The sequence below is a fragment of the Pleurodeles waltl genome, chromosome 10 (genome assembly GCF_031143425.1).
Source record: "Pleurodeles waltl isolate 20211129_DDA chromosome 10, aPleWal1.hap1.20221129, whole genome shotgun sequence".
NCBI classification, from domain to species: Eukaryota; Metazoa; Chordata; class Amphibia; order Caudata; family Salamandridae; genus Pleurodeles; species Pleurodeles waltl.
The window spans coordinates 10181088-10205450 of NC_090449.1; the positions used below are offsets into that span (position 1 = coordinate 10181088).

The 24363-nt window shown below is 53.8% G+C and overlaps 1 protein-coding gene across 1 annotated transcript in view; it reads right to left on the bottom strand.

Annotated features, from left to right (window-relative positions):
• Positions 1-16549, bottom strand: part of WNK3 (WNK lysine deficient protein kinase 3) — a 577357-nt gene extending 560808 nt beyond the window's left edge. Inside the window, exon 1 of the mRNA XM_069209347.1 lies at positions 16440-16549. The gene's annotated coding sequence lies outside the window, so the exon portion shown is untranslated. The remainder of the gene's footprint in view (positions 1-16439) is intronic.
• Between the last annotated feature and the right edge of the window lie 7814 nt (positions 16550-24363).

Below are 24363 nucleotides of genomic sequence, written 5' to 3' on the forward strand. Positions count from 1 at the left end.
TTTGGTGTTGCTCTTTTTCAAATCAGGGGTAATGGACATAACAGTTTTAGATTACTGTGATACCAAACAAACATCTTCAACTGGAAACCCTCTCACTTTACCCAATTCTTTAGAGGCTAACATAGAAAGTTCAATTCCTCTAGCAATTTCCAACGTTTCATTCAACGTTGGGTCTCTACAACATAAGATATTTTCTTGATTTTTAGCATCATAACAATTAACAACCAGTTGATCTCTGAGATACTGATCCAAAGGACCTACAAATTCACAAGTAGACGCTAAAATTAGAAGTTCAGCTACAAAACTGTCAACTGATTCATGCTGAAGTTGTTTCCGTGTGAAAAATTTGTGTCTCTCAACAATGATGCTGAGGTCATCATTGAAGTGGTTTTCTAATCTTCTCACAGCTTTAAGGAACACGTCCCAATCACCAGTGGCAAAAGGTTGCGCCTGGGGTTGATGGTCGAAAATTCTTTGCCCTTCTGTGCCAAAGCAATTGTACAAAATCGCCTTCTTGCGAGCAGCAGAAAAGTTAACCCCATCAATAGCAACCAAATAGCTCTCAAAGGATTTAAACCAATGCTGCCATCTTATCACAGGGATGCCAGGTTCAGGAAGAAAAGATAAAGGTAAGTTAGCTGTTTGCATATTGAAAGTAAAATGAAACAACAGACAGCTGGGTGCGAGCGTGCGAAGCGCCAGTTAGAAAAAAAAATCCTTTGCTGCACGTAATTTGCACAGGGCGTGTGCAAAACTCGTGATGAAAGTGAAAACTAGGTGAGTATCGTGTCTCAGCAACCAAACTTGAGACAGATACTGAGCCGTGCGATTCCCAAAAGACTCGATGAGGATCAATACCGCCAGAAAGTTGACTACTCTGTCAACAGTAACAACTTATCGCAAACATCCAGTCTTCGAAAAATAGAGAACGTGCAAACGTGGAGTCTTTTACTTAGCAACCAAAATTGTAGCGAGCCAGGAATGCAGGCGTCCAGACGCCGTAATCCCTCGTGGATCCGAAACTAGATAGCAGATTGCCTCGCTCTTCCGCGTGGCGTCCGTTACCTGGCAACAAAATAATGTTGCACGTAAGTGAAAAAATAAAGAAAAACGGCGCTTTAGAAATGTTACCGCAATCATCCAGCGAACATCTCCCTAAAAAGGATGCCGGCAGCAAGAATACTGATTACAGAAGTAACCGAAAGACAGGCTGTAAGGACACGAAGAAGTAGGTGAGGTCGCGTGGGTTCAAATGGTGTTGACCAGCTCGTCGCCAAAAGATGTTGTATCCTCCACATGAAATAAGGGAAACTCCAAGAAGCTTCTTTGTCTGGAACAAGAAGATTTATTCCTCTGTCAACACCAACGTCCTCACAGCCACTGAGTCAAAAGCAGCTCCGCAACTGCCCAGCTCAGAATCTGTGAGGTCATCGGAATTCCAGCTGATACATTCCATAAAGACATAATACACATTTAGATAGAATTTTAAAACACAACACCCACACATGGTAACTGTAGTAGGGATGAATGAAGCACTCTGTGGTCACACCAAATACGAGGAATCCAATTAGTAACGATAACTGTAGTTTATTCCAACAGACCCACAACCCTTGAAGCGTCTGCCAACTTGCAATTCTCAACCAACTGCGCTTACTCCAGAATTCTAGCATCCTCCATTGACTCCAACCACAGAACATAAGAAACACGTCATTACCATAAGTGATATAAAGAGATGCAACGGTACCATAAATGATGTGAACAAAATGTAATATAAAAAAATAAGTACACAGATGATATACTTCACCCCTCTCCTTAACACACAAAAAATTAAGTAAGCTCAAATCCAGCAGTCCGACAGGTTGTTTAATGGGCCGGGAACACTGAACCCATGCGTGGACACATTCCTTCTTCACCATAGCCTGTTCTCTTTGTATCACACCATTTTTAGATTTGTTAATGCAAACCTCAAACTCGGGTGTGCCATTTGGACTTCTTGAGCCCGATTAGGGTGAACTGGAATGTGTACCTGCTTTGAAACATCTGTTGTGAGATTCTTCATGACCAGAACATGTACAAACATAGTCACTTCCTCAAAAACTCTCTCTTTCACATTATTTTCCTCATCAAAAAAATACTCTCGTCTCGTTAACACTTTTCATCACACAACTCAACCATTCATGTTCCACTTGGTCTTCTATATCAGACAGCAATCTGCAGCCCTACAGGAGCAAGTTAGACCTTGTTTCCCTGCCCCTCACCAAAGTAAAAAGGAGAAATTCCAGTGATACACTGTGGGGTTGTTAAATATGCCCAGATCTTTCTTTCTAGGAATTCATAAACATCAAGATCTGATGAGAGAGCAGTTTGCATACCCTTCTTTAACGAAGACTGGTCCTTTCTACCAAAACTTTTTAAGAGGGACTATGCAGTGCAATTAGCAAATGTTGACTATCAGAATCCTCTAGATTTTTTTCCATCTGTTTTGGAGACAACATGAAGCCCATTGTCAGCAGCAATGCACTTGGGAGCTTTTTTCCACTTTAAAAACTCTTCTAAAAAACTGTAGTGCATACTTGGTGTTGGGAAACCCACAAAGGAAAAGTATATCCACTTTGAGATATAATTGATTAAAACAATGAGAAACCTCAGATCCAATGATAAAATATGGAACGGGCAGAGTCCAACGTAACTTTGTCCCAGGTATGAAAGGCAGTGATAGTGGACGATGAGGTTTTGAACTTGAGTTCCAAAGCTTGTTCGACACCTGGCACTGAGGTCACTCATTGATCTGGCTTGTCCATCCCTGGCCACCAATAATTCTGGCGAATCTTTCTGCATGTGGCAGATATGCTCAGGTGCCTTTCATGAGCAATCTTGACAATGCCACCACGCAAACCTGAGGGAGGTATGAACAATCCATTTCTCATACACAATCTGTTTTCACATGGTAACTCAGGTTAAATCCAAAATAAAGTTCTCGATTCTCCTGACAAACCTTTTTCACTAGACCAACTCTTTTCAATTAAGTCAAACTTTTTGCATAAAACCAGATCCTTCTCTGTGGCTTCCAGCCATTCAATCTCGGTTTTGGAGCCCGCACCCCCCCCCGACAGGTATCAATTGTTGCAACACACACACACTTTCAAATTCATCATCCATAGGATCAGAGCTAGGCAAAGGTAAACAAGACAGACAATGCGCCCTGAAGATTTTACCCCTGTTACATCATACTCTTTCTATCTGAAGAAAAGTCTCACTGACGGGCGCTCTTTGCCCAAGCTGTAGCCGCTAATAAGTGCACTAAAGGTCTGTGATCAGTAAATACATCACATGCTATTACCCAAATGCATGCTTAGAACTTCTGTATCACCCCAACACGTGAGGGCTTCTCTCGCTATGGTACTGTAGTGTACCTCTGCCTCCTTCAGCATCCTTGACGCAATGGCTACTGTATTTTCCTTTTGCATTACCCACAGACTAAATACTGCACCTATAGCTCTAGGACGGGCATCGCATCAACAGTGATAACAGATTTATTACTTGGCATACAGGCACTCACCACAGAGACATTCCCCACCAAACTTTTCACTTTGACAAATGTTTTATTCACCTCAGATGACCAATCAAATTTAGAACCCTTTTTTGAACAAGTATCCCATAGGCTGTACTATTCACGCAGACCCTGGTACAAATACAGTATAATATTCACACAAGCCTAAGAAGGAGCAAAATGCATCTTTGTCACTTGAAGAAGGTGCCTTAACAATGGCTTACACACTGCTAAATTTTGGCTTGATACTATCTTGAGATACAGTATGCCCCAGTCAACCTGCAAACCACTAATTTAAATTTCTCAGGCTTAGCCCTCATGCCCCTTTCCTCTAAAATGCATAACACTTAGTGTAAAATCTCAAGATGATGTGCTTTGGTTTTGGTGAAAATGAGGATGTCATCTTGGAACGCTTGAACATTGAACCTACTACCAAACAATGCATCCATAATTTTCTGAAAAACACTGGCAGCTGACTCCAGGCCAAATGACAGTCGTAAATATTTAAACACCCCAAAAGGTGTACTAAATGAGGTAAGGGATTAAGGGTCCTGAGTCTGAGCAATCTGATGGCATGCAGCAGGTAAATCTATTGTGGAGAAATATTTAGACTCTCCAATGTTAGCTATCATATCTTGTATTTGTAACAAATTATGGCAATCCACTAGAAAGATCTGGATGAGAGATCGCAAATCAACAGTCCATAAACAAATCACTTCATATAAGAAATACATGTCATTTTCCATCAGTGATATAAAGAGAGGTAACAATACCATAAACAATGTGAACAAAGATTACATTAATAAGTACATATATAATATCACACTGGGTACTACAGAAACGAATAAGAGGCAAACGAATAAGAGTGACAATAAAGCCAACCAATGGACAAGCTCTAAGCCCACTGTAAGTTAACAACGTGTCTCACGGTAGCACTGCCTAGCAGGCAAGATGTAAAAACCACCCCAGATACTACACATGCTGCTTGCTCATTGTGTAACTGTACAAGTCACGATCTGTACTATGCAATGTCTTACTGTCCTACATTATTAACTTTTCAATCTAAATATGTACTTCTAATGTTTAGATCTCAAAAGATTTCGGATTATTGAAGCAGTAGATATTATACACTGTTGTGGTACAATTGTCTGTTTTTAAACTACGTTTGTCAATCTTTAGAGTTGTTAAAAATAGTCTATGGCAATGTTTCACAAACTGTGGGTCGAGAGTCAATTTTTGGTGTGTCGCCCAAGTCCAGGGAATCAGTAAAGATGCCTTTAAATTCTGTATTTATGTTTCATTTGCAGCGCTTCAAAGAAACATGATGTCAGGCTATGTTTTCTGCTGCTTATTTTTAACAGAGAGGCTGAGTATTACAAACTGCTCTGACTCTGCAGTCAGAGAAAAGTAAAGTGAACTTTGGTACATCCTGCTGGGGTACATGACACATGAAATGAAAGCCGGAGGATGTCATTTATTCCTAACACACAACGAAATGTAGATACCAGTTAATGAGCTGTACATACCAAGCACTTAGAAGGACAAAACTAAACACTTTTTTTGTAATTCTGTGTGATGGAAACAAAGATTCGAGTAGGATCAGAACAAATCACGACACTATACTTGGTGATGTGTAATGATAAATATTCACTGAAGCCCGATTTTCAACACATGATCATGTGTCTGATATAGATTTAAATATAAAACTTTATTTCTGTGTAAATTAAGTGGCCATTTCAATGAATGACTGACTGTTTGCAGACAACACATTTTTAATTCAATGTTTTACCAAGATAAAAACAAAAAAAAACAAATTCATGCTTCATGTGAGTTATAGCTGGGGAGCTTGTGAAAGTTTGTTGTAATAAAAAGTGGGTAGTGGTTCTAAAAATGCTGGAAGCACTGATCTATGGGATATTTCAGTGAGAATATGTCTTAATAAAACATGGTCTACTATGCACAGCAGAAAGCATTCATCAGAACCACAGACCAGTGTCCACAGACCCCCGGGTACCAGAGCCCTGATCCCACCAGGTGAGAGCAGCAGAGGAGGCACCACAGACCAGTGTCCACAGACCCCCGGGTACCAAAGCCCTGCTCCCACCAGGTGACAGCAGCAGAGGCACCACAGACCCCCAAGGTACCAGAGCCCTGCTCCCACCAGGTGACAGCAGCAGAGGCACCACAGACCCCCTAGGTACCAGAGCCCTGCTCCCACCAGGTGACAGCAGCAGAGGCACCACAGACCCCCTAGGTACCAGAGCCCTGCTCCCACCAGGTGACAGCAGCAGAGGCACCACAGACCCCCAAGGTACCAGAGCCCTGCTCTCACCAGGTGACAGCATCAGAGGCACCACAGACCCCCAAGGTACCAGAGCCCTGCTCCCACCAGGTGACAGCATCAGAGGATGCACCACAGACCGGTGTCCACGGACCCCCTAGGTACCAGAGCCCTGCTCCCACCAGGTGACAGCATCAGAGGCACCACAGACCCCCAAGGTACCAGAGCCCTGCTCCCACCAGGTGACAGCATCAGAGGCACCACAGACCCCCAAGGTACCAGAGCCCTGCTCCCACCAGGTGACAGCATCAGAGGCACCACAGACCGGTGTCCACAGACCCCCAAGGTACCAGAGCCCTGCTCCCACCAGGTGACAGCAGCAGAGGCACCACAGACCCCCAAGGTACCAGAGCCCTGCTCCCACCAGGTGACAGCATCAGAGGCACCACAGACCCCCAAGGTACCAGAGCCCTGCTCCCACCAGGTGACAGCAGCAGAGGAGGCACCACAGACCGGTGTCCACAGACCCCCAAGGTACCAGAGCCCTGCTCCCACCAGGTGACAGCAGCGGAGGCACCACAGACCCCCAAGGTAACAGAGCCCTGCTCCCACCAGGTGACAGCAGCGGAGGCACCACAGACCCCCAAGGTACCAGAGCCCTGCTCCCACCAGGTGACAGCATCAGAGGCACCACAGACCCCCAAGGTACCAGAGCCCTGCTCCCACCAGGTGACAGCATCAGAGGCACCACAGACCGGTGTCCACAGACCCCCAAGGTACCAGAGCCCTGCTCCCACCAGGTGACAGCAGCGGAGGCACCACAGACCCCCAAGGTACCAGAGCCCTGCTCCCACCAGGTGACAGCAGCAGAGGCACCACAGACCCCCAAGGTACCAGAGCCCTGCTCCCACCAGGTGACAGCATCAGAGGCACCACAGACCCCCAAGGTACCAGAGCCCTGCTCCCACTAGGTGACAGCAGCAGAGGCACCACAGACCCCCAAGGTACCAGAGCCCTGCTCCCACCAGGTGACAGCAGCAGAGGAGGCACCACAGACCGGTGTCCACAGACCCCCGGGTACCAAAGACCTGCTCCCACCAGGTGACAGCAGCAGAGGCACCACAGACCCCCAAGGTAACAGAGCCCTGCTCCCACCAGGTGACAGCAGCAGAGGCACCACAGACCCCCTAGGTACCAGAGCCCTGCTCCCACCAGGTGACAGCAGCAGAGACCACAGACCCCCAAGGTACCAGAGCCCTTCTCCCACCAGGTGACAGCATCAGAGGCACCACAGACCGGTGTCCACAGACCCCCAAGGTACCAGAGCCCTGCTCCCACCAGGTGACAGCAGCAGAGGCACCACAGACCCCCAAGGTACCAGAGCCCTGCTCCCACCAGGTGACAGCATCAGAGGCACCACAGACCCCCAAGGTACCAGAGCCCTGCTCCCACCAGGTGACAGCAGCAGAGGAGGCACCACAGACCGGTGTCCACAGACCCCCAAGGTACCAGAGCCCTGCTCCCACCAGGTGACAGCAGAGGCACCACAGACCGGTGTCCACAGACCCCCAAGGTACCAGAGCCCTGCTCCCACCAGGTGACAGCAGCGGAGGCACCACAGACCCCCAAGGTACCAGAGCCCTGCTCCCACCAGGTGACAGCAGCGGAGGCACCACAGACCCCCAAGGTACCAGAGCCCTGCTCCCACCAGGTGACAGCATCAGAGGCACCACAGACCCCCAAGGTACCAGAGCCCTGCTCCCACCAGGTGACAGCATCAGAGGCACCACAGACCGGTGTCCACAGACCCCCAAGGTACCAGAGCCCTGCTCCCACCAGGTGACAGCAGCGGAGGCACCACAGACCCCCAAGGTACCAGAGCCCTGCTCCCACCAGGTGACAGCAGCAGAGGCACCACAGACCCCCAAGGTACCAGAGCCCTGCTCCCACCAGGTGACAGCATCAGAGGCACCACAGACCCCCAAGGTACCAGAGCCCTGCTCCCACTAGGTGACAGCAGCAGAGGCACCACAGACCCCCAAGGTACCAGAGCCCTGCTCCCACCAGGTGACAGCAGCAGAGGAGGCACCACAGACCGGTGTCCACAGACCCCCGGGTACCAAAGACCTGCTCCCACCAGGTGACAGCAGCAGAGGCACCACAGACCCCCAAGGTAACAGAGCCCTGCTCCCACCAGGTGACAGCAGCAGAGGCACCACAGACCCCCTAGGTACCAGAGCCCTGCTCCCACCAGGTGACAGCAGCAGAGACCACAGACCCCCAAGGTACCAGAGCCCTGCTCCCACCAGGTGACAGCAGCAGAGGAGGCACCACAGACCGGTGTCCACAGACCCCCAAGGTACCAGAGCCCCGCTCCCACCAGGTGACAGCAGCAGAGGCACCACAGACCGGTGTCCACAGACCCCCAAGGTACCAGAGCCCTGCTCCCACCAGGTGACAGCAGCGGAGGCACCACAGACCCCCAAGGTACCAGAGCCCTGCTCCCACCAGGTGACAGCATCAGAGGCACCATAGACCGGTGTCCACAGACCCCCAAGGTACCAGAGCCCTGCTCCCACCAGGTGACAGCATCAGAGGCACCACAGACCCCCAAGGTACCAGAGCCCTGCTCCCACCAGGTGACAGCAGCAGAGGATGCACCACAGACCGGTGTCCACAGACCCCCAGGTACATAAAGTCTGCTCCCACCAGGTGACAGCAGCAGAGGCACCACAGACCGGTGTGCACAGACCCCCAAGGTACCAGAGCCCTGCTCTCACCAGGTGACAGCAGCAGAGGCACCACAGACCGGTGTCCACAGACCCCCGGGTACCAAAGCCCTGCTCCCACCAGGTGACAGCAGCAGAGGCACCACAGACCCCCAAGGTACCAGAGCCCTGCTCCCACCAGGTGACAGCAGCAGAGGCACCACAGACCCCCAAGGTACCAGAGCCCTGCTCCCACCAGGTGACAGCAGCAGAGGAGGCACCACAGACCGGTGTCCACAGACCCCCAAGGTACCAGAGCCCCGCTCCCACCAGGTGACAGCAGCAGAGGAGGCACCACAGACCGGTGTCCACAGACCCCCAAGGTACCAGAGCCCCGCTCCCACCAGGGGACAGCAGCAGAGGCACCACAGACCGGTGTCCACAGACCCCCAGGTACATAAAGTCTGCTCCCACCAGGTGACAGCAGCAGAGGCACCACAGACCCCCAGGTACATAAAGTCTGCTCCCACCAGGTGACAGCATCAGAGGCACCACAGACCCCCAAGGTACCAGAGCCCTGCTCCCACCAGGTGACAGCAGCAGAGGATGCACCACAGACCGGTGTCCACGGACCCCCTAGGTACCAGAGCCCTGCTCCCACCAGGTGACAGCAGTGGAGGCACCACAGACCGGTGTCCACAGACCCCCAGGTACATAAAGTCTGCTCCCACCAGGTGACAGCAGCGGAGGCACCACAGACCGGTGTCCACAGACCCCCAGGTACATAAAGTCTGCTCCCACCAGGTGACAGCAGCAGAGGCACCACAGACCCCCAGGTACATAAAGTCTGCTCCCACCAGGGGACAGCAGCAGAGGCACCACAGACCGGTGTCCACAGACCCCCAGGTACATAAAGTCTGCTCCCACCAGGTGACAGCAGCAGAGGCACCACAGACCGGTGTCCACAGACCCCCAGGTACATAAAGTCTGCTCCCACCAGGTGACAGCAGCAGAGGCACCACAGACCCCCTAGGTACCAGAGCCCTGCTCCCACCAGGTGACAGCAGCAGAGGATGCACCACAGACCGGTGTCCACAGACCCCCAGGTACATAAAGTCTGCTCCCACCAGGTGACAGCAGCAGAGGCACCACAGACCCCCTAGGTACCAGAGCCCTGCTCCCACCAGGTGACAGCAGCAGAGGATGCACCACAGACCGGTGTCCACAGACCCCCAGGTACATAAAGTCTGCTCCCACCAGGTGACAGCAGCAGAGGCACCACAGACCGGTGTCCACAGACCCCCAGGTACATAAAGTCTGCTCCCACCAGGTGACAGCAGCAGAGGCACCACAGACCCCCTAGGTACCAGAGCCCTGCTCCCACCAGGTGACAGCAGCAGAGGATGCACCACAGACCGGTGTCCACAGACCCCCAGGTACATAAAGTCTGCTCCCACCAGGTGACAGCAGCAGAGGATGCACCACAGACCGGTGTCCACAGACCCCCAGGTACATAAAGTCTGCTCCCACCAGGTGACAGCAGAGGCACCACAGACCGGTGTCCACAGACCCCCAGGTACATAAAGTCTGCTCCCACCAGGTGACAGCAGCAGAGGCACCACAGACCCCCTAGGTACCAGAGCCCTGCTCCCACCAGGTGACAGCAGCAGAGGATGCACCACAGACCGGTGTCCACAGACCCCCAGGTACATAAAGTCTGCTCCCACCAGGTGACAGCAGCAGAGGATGCACCACAGACCGGTGTCCACAGACCCCCAGGTACATAAAGTCTGCTCCCACCAGGTGACAGCAGCAGAGGCACCACAGACCGGTGTCCACAGACCCCCAGGTACATAAAGTCTGCTCCCACCAGGTGACAGCAGCAGAGGCACCACAGACCCCCTAGGTACCAGAGCCCTGCTCCCACCAGGTGACAGCAGCAGAGGATGCACCACAGACCGGTGTCCACAAACCCCCAGGTACATAAAGTCTGCTCCCACCAGGTGACAGCAGCAGAGGCACCACAGACCCCCAGGTACATAAAGTCTGCTCCCACCAGGTGACAGCAGCAGAGGCACCACAGACCGGTGTGCACAGACCCCCAAGGTACCAGAGCCCTGCTCCCACCAGGTGACAGCAGCAGAGGCACCACAGACGCCCAAGGTACCAGAGCTCTGCTCCCACCAGGTGACAGCATCAGAGGCACCACAGACCCCCAAGGTACCAGAGCCCTGCTCCCACCAGGTGACAGCAGCAGAGGCACCACAGACCGGTGTCCACAGACCCCCAGGTACATAAAGTCTGCTCCCACCAGGTGACAGCAGCAGAGGCACCACAGACCGGTGTCCACAGACCCCCAGGTACATAAAGTCTGCTCCCACCAGGTGACAGCAGCAGAGGCACCACAGACCGGTGTCCACAGACCCCCGGGTACCAAAGCCCTGCTCCCACCAGGTGACCGCAGCAGAGGCACCACAGACCCCCAAGGTACCAGAGCCCTGCTCCCACCAGGTGACCGCAGCAGAGGAGGCACCACAGACCCCCAAGGTACCAGAGCCCTGCTCCCACCAGGTGACAGCATCAGAGGCACCACAGACCCCCTAGGTACCAGAGCCCTGCTCCCACCAGGTAACAGCAGCGGAGGCACCACAGACTCCAAGGTACCAGAGCCCTGCTCCCACCAGGTGACAGCATCAGAGGCACCACAGACCCCCTAGGTACCAGAGCCCTGCTCCCACCAGGTGACAGCATCAGAGGCACCACAGACCCCCAAGGTACCAGAGCCCTGCTCCCACCAGGTGACAGCATCAGAGGCACCACAGACCCCCTAGGTACCAGAGCCCTGCTCCCACCAGGTGACAGCATCAGAGGCACCACAGACCCCCTAGGTACCAGAGCCCTGCTCCCACCAGGTGACAGCAGCAGAGGAGGCACCACAGACCGGTGTCCACAGACCCCCCTAGGTACCAGAGCCCTGCTCCCACCAGGTGACAGCAGCAGAGGCACCACAGACCGGTGTCCACGGACCCCCTAGGTACCAGAGCCCCGCTCCCACCAGGTGACAGCAGCAGAGGCACCACAGACCGGTGTCCACGGACCCCCTAGGTACCAGAGCCCTGCTCCCACCAGGTGACAGCAGCAGAGGCACCACAGACCGGTGTCCACGGACCCCCTAGGTACCAGAGCCCTGCTCCCACCAGGTGACAGCAGCAGAGGATGCACCACAGACCCCCAAGGTACCAGAGCCCTGCTCCCACCAGGTGACAGGAGCAGAGGATGCACCACAGACCGGTGTCCACAGACCCCCAAGGTACCAGAGCCCTGCTCCCACCAGGTGACAGCAGCAGAGGATGCACCACAGACCGGTGTGCACAGACCCCCAAGGTACCAGAGCCCTGCTCCCACCAGGTGACAGCAGCAGAGGCACCACAGACCGGTGTCCACAGACCCCCAGGTACATAAAGTCTGCTCCCACCAGGTGACAGCAGCAGAGGCACCACAGACCCCCTAGGTACCAGAGCCCTGCTCCCACCAGGTGACAGCATCAGAGGCACCACAGACCCCCAAGGTACCAGAGCCCTGCTCCCACCAGGTGACAGCATCAGAGGCACCACAGACCCCCTAGGTACCAGAGCCCTGCTCCCACCAGGTGACAGCAGCAGAGGAGGCACCACAGACCGGTGTCCACAGACCCCCTAGGTACCAGAGCCCTGCTCCCACCAGGTGACAGCAGCAGAGGCACCACAGACCGGTGTCCACGGACCCCCTAGGTACCAGAGCCCCGCTCCTACCAGGTGACAGCAGCAGAGGCACCACAGACCGGTGTCCACGGACCCCCTAGGTACCAGAGCCCTGCTCCCACCAGGTGACAGCAGCAGAGGCACCACAGACCGGTGTCCACAGACCCCCAGGTACATAAAGTCTGCTCCCACCAGGTGACATCAGCAGAGGCACCACAGACCCCCTAGGTACCAGAGCCCTGCTCCCACCAGGTGACAGCATCAGAGGCACCACAGACCCCCTAGGTACCAGAGCCCTGCTCCCACCAGGTGACAGCATCAGAGGCACCACAGACCCCCTAGGTACCAGAGCCCTGCTCCCACCAGGTGACAGCATCAGAAGCACCACAGACCCCCTAGGTACCAGAGCCCTGCTCCCACCAGGTGACAGCATCAGAGGCACCATAGACCGGTGTCCACAGACCCCCTAGGTACCAGAGCCCTGCTCCCACCAGGTGACAGCAGCGGAGGCACCACAGACCCCCAAGGTACCAGAGCCCTGCTCCCACCAGGTGACAGCATTAGAGGCACCACAGACCGGTGTCCACAGACCCCCGGGTACATAAAGTCTGCTCCCACCAGGTGACAGCAGCAGAGGCACCACAGACCCCCAAGGTACCAGAGCCCTGGTCCCACCAGGTGACAGCAGCGGAGGCACCACAGACCGGTGTCCACAGACCCCCAGGTACATAAAGTCTGCTCCCACCAGGTGACAGCAGCAGAGGCACCACAGACCGGTGTCCACAGACCCCCGGGTACATAAAGTCTGCTCCCACCAGGTGACAGCAGCAGAGGCACCACAGACCCCCAAGGTACCAGAGCCCTGCTCCCACCAGGTGACAGCAGTGGAGGCACCACAGACCGGTGTCCACAGACCCCCAGGTACATAAAGTCTGCTCCCACCAGGTGACAGCAGCGGAGGCACCACAGACCGGTGTCCACAGACCCCCAGGTACATAAAGTCTGCTCCCACCAGGTGACAGCAGCAGAGGCACCACAGACCGGTGTCCACAGACCCCCAGGTACATAAAGTCTGCTCCCACCAGGTGACAGCATCAGAGGCACCACAGACCCCCAAGGTACCAGAGCCCTGCTCCCACCAGGTGACAGCAGCAGAGGCACCACAGACCCCCAAGGTACCAGAGCCCTGCTCCCACCAGGTGACAGCAGTGGAGGCACCACAGACCGGTGTCCACAGACCCCCAGGTACATAAAGTCTGCTCCCACCAGGTGACAGCAGCGGAGGCACCACAGACCGGTGTCCACAGACCCCCAGGTACATAAAGTCTGCTCCCACCAGGTGACAGCAGCAGAGGCACCACAGACCGGTGTCCACAGACCCCCAGGTACATAAAGTCTGCTCCCACCAGGTGACAGCATCAGAGGCACCACAGACCCCCAAGGTACCAGAGCCCTGCTCCCACCAGGTGACAGCAGCAGAGGATGCACCACAGACCGGTGTCCACGGACCCCCTAGGTACCAGAGCCCTGCTCCCACCAGGTGACAGCAGCAGAGGATGCACCACAGACCCCCAAGGTACCAGAGCCCTGCTCCCACCAGGTGACAGCAGCAGAGGCACCACAGACCGGTGTCCACAGACCCCCAGGTACATAAAGTCTGCTCCCACCAGGTGACAGCATCAGAGGCACCACAGACCCCCAAGGTACCAGAGCCCTGCTCCCACCAGGTGACAGCAGCAGAGGATGCACCACAGACCGGTGTCCACGGACCCCCTAGGTACCAGAGCCCTGCTCCCACCAGGTGACAGCAGCAGAGGATGCACCACAGACCGGTGTGCACAGACCCCCAAGGTACCAGAGCCCTGCTCCCACCAGGTGACAGCAGCGGAGGCACCACAGACCGGTGTCCACAGACCCCCAGGTACATAAAGTCTGCTCCCACCAGGTGACAGCAGCAGAGGCACCACAGACCGGTGTCCACAGACCCCCAGGTACATAAAGTCTGCTCCCACCAGGTGACAGCATCAGAGGCACCACAGACCCCCAAGGTACCAGAGCCCTGCTCCCACCAGGTGACAGCAGCAGAGGATGCACCACAGACCGGTGTCCACGGACCCCCTAGGTACCAGAGCCCTGCTCCCACCAGGTGACAGCAGCAGAGGCACCACAGACCCCCAAGGTACCTGAGCCCTGCTCCCACCAGGTGACAGCATCAGAGGATGCACCACAGACCCCCAGGTACATAAAGTCTGCTCCCACCAGGTGACAGCAGCAGAGGCACCACAGACCCCCAAGGTACCAGAGCCCTGCTCCCACCAGGTGACAGCAGCGGAGGCACCACAGACCGGTGTCCACAGACCCCCAGGTACATAAAGTCTGCTCCCACCAGGTGACAGCAGCAGAGGCACCACAGACCAGTGTCCACAGACCCCCAGGTACATAAAGTCTGCTCCCACCAGGTGACAGCAGCAGAGGCACCACAGACCCCCTAGGTACCAGAGCCCTGCTCCCACCAGGTGACAGCAGCAGAGGATGCACCACAGACCGGTGTCCACAAACCCCCAGGTACATAAAGTCTGCTCCCACCAGGTGACAGCAGCAGAGGCACCACAGACCCCCAGGTACATAAAGTCTGCTCCCACCAGGTGACAGCAGCAGAGGCACCACAGACCGGTGTGCACAGACCCCCAAGGTACCAGAGCCCTGCTCCCACCAGGTGACAGCAGCAGAGGCACCACAGACGCCCAAGGTACCAGAGCTCTGCTCCCACCAGGTGACAGCATCAGAGGCACCACAGACCCCCAAGGTACCAGAGCCCTGCTCCCACCAGGTGACAGCAGCAGAGGCACCACAGACCGGTGTCCACAGACCCCCAGGTACATAAAGTCTGCTCCCACCAGGTGACAGCAGCAGAGGCACCACAGACCGGTGTCCACAGACCCCCAGGTACATAAAGTCTGCTCCCACCAGGTGACAGCAGCAGAGGCACCACAGACCCCCAAGGTACCAGAGCCCTGCTCCCACCAGGTGACAGCAGTGGAGGCACCACAGACCGGTGTCCACAGACCCACAGGTACATAAAGTCTGCTCCCACCAGGTGACAGCAGCGGAGGCACCACAGACCGGTGTCCACAGACCCCCAGGTACATAAAGTCTGCTCCCACCAGGTGACAGCAGCAGAGGCACCACAGACCGGTGTCCACAGACCCCCAGGTACATAAAGTCTGCTCCCACCAGGTGACAGCATCAGAGGCACCACAGACCCCCAAGGTACCAGAGCCCTGCTCCCACCAGGTGACAGCATCAGAGGCACCACAGACCCCCAAGGTACCAGAGCCCTGCTCCCACCAGGTGACAGCAGCAGAGGCACCACAGACCGGTGTCCACAGACCCCCAGGTACATAAAGTCTGCTACCCCCAGGGGACAGCAGCAGAGGCACCACAGACCGGTGTCCACAGACCCCCAGGTACATAAAGTCTGCTCCCCCCAGGTGACAGCAGCAGAGGAGGCACCACAGACCGGTGTGCACAGACCCCCAGGTACATAAAGTCTGCTCCCACCAGGTGACAGCAGCAGAGGCACCACAGACCGGTGTCCACAGACCCCCAGGTACATAAAGTCTGCTCCCACCAGGTGACAGCAGCAGAGGCACCACAGACCGGTGTCCACAGACCCCCAGGTACATAAAGTCTGCTCCCCCCAGGTGACAGCAGCAGAGGAGGCACCACAGACCGGTGTGCACAGACCCTCCCCATTACAGAGAGGGCACAGACCCCCCTCCCCATTGCAGGGAGAGGAGCCGGATGCACATGGACATAGGCCCACCCCCTTATTGTTTTGGGGGGGGGAGACGTACTGACAACACCCCCACACCCCTGGAACAACAGCCCCAATGAGGCTGTACTACCACGCCCCCTCCTCACGGGGGGGGCACCTACTGACAGCCCCCTCCCTGAAAGGGTCCACACATTACCGGCACACACCCCCCCTCACACACACGCAGGCCCCTCTTTGACGGGGGGGGTTGGGGGGGGGGAGGAGTGTGCACCCCCCTCCTCAGTGAGGGGGGGGCACAAATCCCCCACAGCCCCCCTCAGAGCGGCCCAGCCTTCCCTCCCCAAAGGGGCCCCCCAGGCCCGCCCTCCCCGCACCCCCTCACCTGCTCGGGGGGGGTCTCCTCCCACTCCCCCTCTCCTGTTACCGGCCTCTCTCGCGGGCGGGCGCGCGCTCTGTGTCTGAAGCGGCGCGAGCCGGAGGGGGGGCGGGGCGGCAGCGCGAGCCTGGAGCATGCGCACTCTGCCTCTAAGGGAGCGCGGTGCCGGCGCGCGCGCGTGGGTAGCCGCGCGAGACAAGGAGGCGCGGGCACGGGGCGGGCTACCGCGCCTGCGCGCTGAGCTCCGCCGCCTGGCAGGAACGTCACTAGCGCGCGGGAGCGCGCTCTCTCAACTAACGGTCGCCGCGCAGGATACCACTTCCACAGTTCCACGGCGGAGGACCCCGCCCCTTACTGGCACGCGGACAGACAGCCATTCAAAAGCTCCGTTTCAGTCAGAGTTCGGAATGGACTTAAAGCGCTGTCTTCATTCGGCTAACTTCAGCGCACAGATTCATGGGAATTGTAGTACTCACCCCCCCAACCTGTGTGGCTATTCAATAGTATCTCTGTTTTTTAAAACACCGTGAGTGCGGCATTCTTTTTAGGACATCCTGAGTCTTCACTACTCGCACTGCTTCTCATCCATGGATGCTGTACCCAGGAAATAAAATTGGCACCCATAAATGAATGAGACCTAACAAAGTGACCAATATTTGCTAATTTGACCAGTTTTCAAATTACAAAGATGCAGCACACTGCATGGATCTCAGTTTGCTACAAGGCAATGTGTAGGAAAATGCCACTGTTAGCATGGTCAACCCACCCCACTTTTTGCCTTTTGTTGATGCTAGTTATTATTTGAAAGTGTGCTGGGACCCCGCTAACCAGGCCCCAGCACCAGTGTTCTTTTCCTAGACTGTACCTTTGTCTCCACAATTGGCACAGCCCTGCCACACAGAGAAGTCCCCTATAAAAGGTACCCCTGGTACCAAGGGCACTGTGGCCAGGGAAGATCCCTACGAGCTGCAGCATGTATTATGCCACCCTCAGGGACCCCTCACTCAGTACATGCACAGTGCCTTGCAGCTTGTGTGTGCTGGTGGGGAGAAAAGACAAAGTCGACATGGCACTCCCCTCAGAGAACCATGCCCACAAACTATTGCCTGTGGCATAGGTAAGACACCCCTCTAGCAGGCCTCACAGCCCTAAGGCAGGATACATTATACCACAGGTGAGGGCATAGCTGCATGACCACCATGCCCCTACAGTGTCTAAGTCCATTTTTAGACATTGTAAGTGCAGGGTAGCCATACTGAGTATATGGTCAGGGAGGCTGTCATAATGAACTCCACAGCACCATAATGGCTACACTGAATACTGGGAAGTTTGATATCAAACTTATCAGCACAATAAACCCACACTGATGCCAGTGTGGGATTAATTGAAAAATGCACACAGAGGGCATCTTACAGATGCCCCCTGTATGTTACCCCAACTGCTAGTGCAAGGCTGACCGGTCTGTGCAACCCTACCACTTCCAGATGGGTTTCTGACCTCATGGGGTGAGTGCCTTTGTGCGCTCTGTGGTCAGAAACGAAGTCCTGGGTGGAGGTGCTTTACACATCCCCCTGCCGGAACTCAACGGCTCAAGCCTGGTGTTACAGTGCCCCAAGGCACTCCAGCCAGTGGAGATGCCAGGCACCCCGGACAAGTCCCCACGTTTGGCGGCAAGTCCAGAGGGATAAGGAGAAAAACAAGGAGGAGTCACCCCCTCAGCAAGGACCACCCGAAGGTGTAGAGAGCTGAAGTGACCCAGTCCTTGAAAAATCCTCCATCTTGCTTTGGAGGATTAGGACCAATGGGGACAGGGATGTGCCCCCCTCCCCAGAGGGAGTGGGCACATGGAGGGTGTAGCCACCCTCAGGGACAGTAGCCATTGGCTACTGCGCTTGACCCTAACACACCCCTAAATTTAGTATTTAGGGGCAACACTGAACCCAGCTCTTCAGATTTCTGATGACCTCAAGAAAGAAAAAGGACTGCTGAGATGAAAACCCCACAGAGAAGGGAAGGAGGCACCAACTGACTCGGTCCCAGCCCTACTGGCCTGTCTCCTGCTTCAAAAAGCTGCAAGAAAAGAAGCAACACGTTCTGCAGGACCAGCAACGCCTGAAAAGCCTCCAGGGGACTGCCTGCATCACCGAGGACCAAGAAACCCCTGTGGACAGCGGACATGTCCATAAAGAAGACAAAGAAACCATCTTTAAAGGGACTCTCACCTAACTCCAGCAGTGTGAGTCCAACTACTTTGCACCTGACGCCCCAGACCCGTGTCCAAAGAAACCAACTATCCAGAGAGGACCCCCAGGTGACTCCGACAATGTGCCCACCCTGGGCTGACCTCTCTGCATCCCCACGACGAGGACTGCAGAGGGAATCCCGAGGACCCCCTGTAGGAGGCTGGCCTGGCTTATAGTGTGGCTTATAGTGTGGTACTTACACCTTGTGCCAGGTCCAGTTATCCTTTATTAGTAGAATAGAGGTGTTTCTAGCAGCTTAGGCTGTTAGAGGTAGCTATAGCTGAGCAGCTTAGGCTGAACTAGGAGACATCCAAAGCTCCTACTATACCACTTGTATCATATAGCACAATATCACAAGAAAACACAATACTCAGAGTTACTTGAAGGCACTGTCCTCCGCTGGTTTTCCTCCTTCCTACAAAACCGTACACAACTAGTAAAGCTTCTAAACTCGACCTCGCCCACCTCCCCCATTACCAGAGGGGTCCCCCAGGGTTCTGTCCTCTCTCCAACCCTCTTCAACATCTACATGGACCCTCTTACCACTATCCTCACCCGAGCTAATATCCCCTTCCACCTCTATGCGGATGACACGCAACTCTATATTGAACTATCTTCCTTAGATGACATCCACCACCTGAACAATACCCTTAAAGAAGCCCTTTGCTGGCTCTCTCATAACCACCTCAAACTCAATCATGAAAAGACGGAAATACTCCTCCTCTCGAAATCTAACCAGCTTCCTCAACTGCAAGAATGGCTAAAATCTATTGACGCCCTTAATTGCACTCTCTCCCCATCTACCACGGTCAAATCCCTGGGAATCTCTCTGGACTCTAACCTGACCTTGCAGGACCATATTAAGTCAAACGCTAATAATGCCTTCCGCAGCCTTAAACTTCTTCACAAAATCAAATCCTTCATACCCCACGATGACCTCAAACAGGCCACTCAAGCACTGGCACTCTCAAGACTAGACTATGGGATCTCTATCCTCACTGGCACGGCCAAATCCCGACTCGCCCCTATGAGGTCCACTCTTCATGCAGCAGCTAGACTAGTGACAGGAACTAACAAATTTGACCATATCTCCCCAGCCCTGAAGAACCTGAAATGGCTCTCGATTGAGGCCCGCTGCCTGTTCCGCACTGCCTGCCTGACACACAAAGCCCTTCACACTGGAAAACCTGAATACCTCGCTAACAAGCTAGTGAAAGCTGGTCAAACCAGATCTCTGAGAAGCACAAACTCTCTCCTCCTCCTCCTTCCGAAACCCAACAAGCAAAAAACTCGATCATGCTCATTCTCTAACAACGCTCCGAGAATATGGAACTCCTTACCCATCCACATCAGATCTAACACCTCCCACCTGTCCTTTAAGAAACTACTGAAAGAATTCCTCCTAAACCACCCCTCTCAGTAATAAGGGTCTCTCCCTCTCCACCCCCCCTTCCCCGAACTGCCACCCTTCTATCCGTGAGAACCCACTTGTACCCCCATTGTACAAAATGACTCTTGTCTTGTTGTGTTTCTTATGTTTATTCTTATGTTTATCATGTTTATTCTTATGTTTACTTCCTGTCATGCTGTAAAGCGCTCTGTTACCCTCTCGGTCTTGCTAGCGCTATAGAAAACTCTTAAAAATAAAAAAAATAAAAATAAAAATACTAAAAAATAAAGGTACTTTATTTTAGTGACAATATGCCAAAAGTATCTCAGAGGATACCCTCACTTAGGAGGTAAGTAATATACACAAATTATATGTACACAAACCAAAATCAGGTAAGTAACAGTAAGAAAAGTAGTGCAAACAATGTAGAATCACAATAGGATGCAATAGGTAGAAATAGGCCTAGGGGCAACACAAACCATATACTCCAAAAGTGGAATGCGAATCACGAATGGACCCCAGGCCTATGGTAGGTTGTAGAGGGTCGCTGGGACTGTAAGAAAACAGTAAGGGTGTCCAAAATACCCCACCCCAAGACCCTGAAAAGTAGGAGTAAAGTTACCCTACTACCCCAGAAAGACAGTATAGTCGAGATAGGGGATTCTGCAAGAACCACAACTGCTACCAAAGCACTGAAGATGGATTCCTGGACCTGAGGGCCTGTAAAGGAAGGGGACCAAGTCCAAGAGTCACGCAAGTGTCCAGGGGGGGCAGGAGCCCACTAAACCCCGGATGAAGGTGCAAAAGGGCTGCCTCCGGGTGGAAAAAGCCGAAGATTCTGCAACAACGAAGGTGCCAGGAACTTCTCCTGTGGACAGAAGATGTCCCACGGCGTGCTGTAGGATGCAGGAGTGTTTCCTCACAGAAATACCGCCAACAAGCCTTGCTAGCTGCATGAGTCATGGTTGAAGATTTTGGGCGCTGCTGGGGCCCAGGAAGGACCAGGATGTTGCCCCTTGGAGGAAGAGACAGAGGAGGCGCTCAGCAACTCAGAGCGCCCCCGCAGAAGCAGGCAGCACCCGCAGGAGTACCGGTACAGGCACTTAGAAGACCTGAGGTCAGCGGTCGACTCAGAGTCACAAAGGAGGGTCCCACGACGTTGGAGTCCAACTCAGCGAGTTGGGAAATGCAGGACGGAGTGCTGGGGACCCAGGCTAGGCTGTGCACAAGGGAATCCTTGGAAAAGTGCACAGAAGCCGGAGCAGCTGCAGATCACGCAGTACCCAGGATTACTGTCTGGCGTGGGGAGGCAAGGACTCACCTCCACCAAATTTAGACAGAATGGCCACTGGACTGTGGGAGACACTTGGACCCAGCTCCTGTGTTCCAGGGACCACGCTCGTCAGGATGAGAGGGGACCCAGAGGACCGGTGATGCAGAAGTTTGGTGCCTGCGTTGGTAGGGGGAAGATTCGGTCGACCAATGGGAGATTTCTTCTTGGCTTCCAGTGCAGGGTGAAGGCAGACAACTGTCAGAGCATGCACCACCAGGAAACAGCTGAGAAAGCCAGCAAGCAGAGGCGCTACAATGTTGCTGGTAGTCGTCTTGCTACTTTGTTGCGGTTTTGCAGGCGTCCTGGAGAAGTCAGCAGTCGATCCTTGGCAGAAGTCAAAGAGGGAAGTGCAGAGGAACTCTGGTGAGCTCTTGCATTCGTTATCTGAGGAATAGCCCAGAGGAGAGACCCTAAATAGCCCAGAAAGGAGGATTGGCTACTGAGAAAGGTAAGCACCTATCAGGAGGGGTCTCTGACGTCACCTGCTGGCACTGGCCACTCAGAGCTGTCCATTGTGCCCCAACACCTCTGAATCCAAGATGGCAGAGGTCTGGGACACAATGGAGGAGCTCTGGGCACCTCCCCTGGGAGGTGCTGGTCAGGGGAGTGGTCACTCCCCTTTCCTTTGTCCAGTTTCACGCCAGGGCAGGGCTGGGGGATCCCTGAACTGGTGTAGACTGGCTTATGCAGAGAAGGGCACCATCTGAGCCCATCAAAGCATTTCCAGAGGCTGGAGGAGGCTACTTCTCCCCAGCCCTTCACACCTATTTCCAAAGGGAGAGGGTGAAACACCCTCTCTCTGAGGAAATTCTTTGTTCTGCCTTCCTGGGACCAGGCTGCCCAGGCCCCAGGGGGGCAGAAACCTGTCTGAGGGGTCGGCAGCAGCAGCAGCTGCATTGGAGACCCCGGAAAGCAAGTTTGGCAGTACCCGGGTTCTGTGATAGAGACCCGGGGATGCATGGAATTGTCCCCCCAATACCAGAATGGTATTGGGGTGACAATTCCATGATCCTAGACATGTTACATGGCCATGTTCAGAGTTACTATGGTGACGCTACATACAAGTATTGACCTATATGTAGTGCACATGTGTAATGGTGTTCCCGCACTCACGAAGTCCGGGGAATTTGCCCTGAACAATGTGGGAGCACCTTGGCTAGTGCCAGGGTGCCCAATCATTAAGTAACGTGGCACCTAACCTTCACCAAGTGAGGGTTAGACATGTAGGTGACTTATAAGTTACTTATGTGCAGTGAAAATGGCTGTGAAATAACGTGGACGTTATTTCACTCAGGCTGCAGTGGCAGTCCTGTGTAAGAATTGTCAGAGCTCCCTATGGGTGGTAAAAGAAATGCTGCAGCCCATAGGGATCTCCTGGAACACCAATACCCTGGGTACCTAGGTACCATATACAAGGGAATTATAAGGGTGTTCCAGTGGGCCAATGAGAATTGGTAAAATTAGTCACTAGCCTGCAGTGACAATTTTAAAAGCAGAGAGAGAGCATAAACACTGAGGTTCTGGTTAGCAGAGCCTCAGTGATACAGTTAGGCACCACACAGGGAACACATACAGGGCATACATTATGAGCACTGGGGTCCTGCCTGGCAGGATCCCAGTGACACATAGGCAAAAACAAACATACATACAGTGAAAATGGGGGTAACATGCCAGGCAAGATGGTACTTTCCTACACCCCCTGACCGTGACTGCCCTGGACGAAGATATCTGTCGCCTGGAGAAGCACTGCACCCTCAGCCCCCAGGCCTGAGAGAAACTGACCACCAGTGCAACAACGACCATCAGGCAGCCCTCACCCTTGCCCAGTTGGTGGCTTGCCTGAGAGGTCCCCCGGTACCCTGCCTGCAGCACCTAAGTGACCCCCGGGTCCCTCCATAGAGTTCTTTTGAGAACCTGATGCCCTGCTTGCGCACTGCACCTGGCCGTCCCGTGCCGCTGAGGGTGTGGTTTTTGTGCCTACTTGGGGCCCCTCCAGTACTCCTCCAAATCCCCCTGGTCTGCCCTCCGAAGACGCGGGTACTTACCTGCAAGCAGACCGGAGTACCCCCTTTCTCCATTTGGGCCCACGTTATTTTGGCTCCTGTTTGACCTCTGCACCTGACCGGCCCTGTGTTACTGGTGCTGGGTGTTTAGGGTTACCTTGAACCCCCAACGGTGGGCTACCTATGCCCCGGAGACTGAACCCATAAGTGTGGTACTTACCTCAAAAACTGTACTTTACTTACCTCCCCCAGGAACTGCTGAAAAAATTGCAGTGTGTCCACTTTTAAAATAGCTTTTTGCCGTTTTAAAGAAAACTGTGTACATTGTTGATTCCATTCAAAGTTCTAAGTATTACTATGCAAAGTACCTTTCATTTAATGTACTTACCTGCTAAATGAATCTTGTGGTTCTAGAAATAAATTAACAAAAGTTATTTTTCTATATAAAAACCTATCGGTCTGGAGTTGTCATTGAGTGTGTGTTTTCACTTATTGCTTGTGTGTGTACAACAAATGCTTAACACTACCCTCTGATAAGCCTAACTGCTCGACCACACTACCACAAATAGAGCATTAGAATTATCTATTTTTGGGGGAAGTGGGAGGCCACAACAATCAACCTCCCTGCACTGTCGACGGGCTCACCACTGAAAGAGCCTAAACAGGCCCTTCCTCCTCCCCCCTCTAATGGGTGGAAACATTCATGGGACACTTTGCAGAGATATACATACTCTTCCCACCAGGGTGTTGTCTGGGACTTGGGATTGACCATTGTTCGGTGCCCGTTGGCGCCTAGTTACATGTATGTATCACTGTTTTACCTTTTGCAAAATCAATAAAAATGTCTTTATAAAAAAAAAAAGAATTATCTATTTTTGCCTCTGTTAAGCCTCTTGGGGAACCCCTGGACTCTGTCCACACTATATTTCATTTTGATATAGTATATACAGAGCCAGCTTCC